The sequence below is a fragment of the Propithecus coquereli genome, unplaced genomic scaffold, assembly GCF_000956105.1.
Source record: "Propithecus coquereli isolate 6110/MARCELLA unplaced genomic scaffold, Pcoq_1.0 Scaffold4, whole genome shotgun sequence".
NCBI classification, from domain to species: domain Eukaryota; kingdom Metazoa; phylum Chordata; class Mammalia; order Primates; family Indriidae; genus Propithecus; species Propithecus coquereli.
Window position 1 is genome coordinate 502,415 of NW_012149729.1, and position 1,511 is coordinate 503,925.

Below are 1,511 nucleotides of genomic sequence, written 5' to 3' on the forward strand. Positions count from 1 at the left end.
TCCTGTCTCTTAGTCCCATTCTCCCCTGAGACTAGCCATAGAAACTAGAATCCTTCTTCTCCAAGGCAGGTCATAGAAACCAGAGCCTCTTTTCCCCAAAGCCAGTCATGAAACCTAAAAATATTACAATAACTTATTACAATAACTTTCCCTCTACCTTTCTGTGTAAAAACTGGCCATAGAGAAATTATCTGACTTACCTTACTTGACTATAGGTCATAAGATCCCCATTCCAGACAGGGTCTTACTCCATGCCCAGAAGGAAAGAATGCATGCTCAGAGATGCTAAGAAGAATCTAGACAGACAGGCCTTACCGCCATACCGGGTTCCCCTACTCAGTCTATTAGCATTAGATTATACCCTTTCTGTCCAATGGCTGTTCATACTTTGTTGGAACCTAAGCATAATAGTGGACAATTCCCCTGTATGTTTGGGTCTTCATTCTGAAGGCTCCCAGTACATATTAAATAAATTTTGTAGGCCTTTTCTCCAATTAATCTGCCTTTCATACATTGATTTTTCAGCAAACCTTCAGAGGGCTATACTTTCTTTTTGGCCCCTATAATTCTTTTGTCATGATAACTATGGTCTACTTATCATATCTTTTCAAATGATATTTCATTCACCAAGTCTAAGTAGCAGGGCTTTGAGAACTTTGAGAATAATTGTAATTACTTCAGAAAACAAATCACATCGGCTGCAGGTATGGGAGTAGACTAAATAGTAGACACCCGGCTTGAATCATGTAAGTCTCAACCTGGTCTAAATCAGGAGAAGTCTTTGGCTAGCCGTGCCAATCAACCTACAGAATATTACCTAGTGGAGTTTCCCGGTAACTTCCCCTGCAGACCTAAACAGCTGCACTAACAAAGGAACTGAAAGGCTATAGGTGTCACAGAGACAAGGAGCTAGCCAAGGAGAGGTGAAAGATGCCATGGATCAACACACCCATCCAAAAAAATTGTTCTTACCATATTAAGGAGACAACTAGCCTCACTTTTGATGAGATTCCAACAGACATGTCTACTGTATACAAGAGATTTTATTAAAATACTATTAATATCTATAATGAAAATAAAAGTTTTATAGAATCTCAGATTCAAAACTTCAAATATTTGAAAAGTCACTGTTGGAGGAAAATCATATTGAGAAGAACATGCAAAAAGTTTATATCATATTGTTCTGATTACCCACTAACTTTAAGGAACAAAAACTAAAATATGCTCTTGCTGAAGGAGAACTATTTTAATCTTAACCTTTTATTAGAAGCAATGAATGGACAGGAAGAAAAAATAAAGAAAAGTGTTCCCTGGAGTACAATGGATCGAGCAATCAAATTCCCAATGTTTAAAAGCACAAGTTTAACAAAATTTATCACGGTACGTACCTTTAATGATGATGCTTCCAGCAAACAAAACAGAAATAAAAGAGTAAAGTCAGAAATTGAAGATATATTGAGTAAGATAGTATTAAATAGCCTTAGAGAACTCATGTGTTATTTTTCCATGGC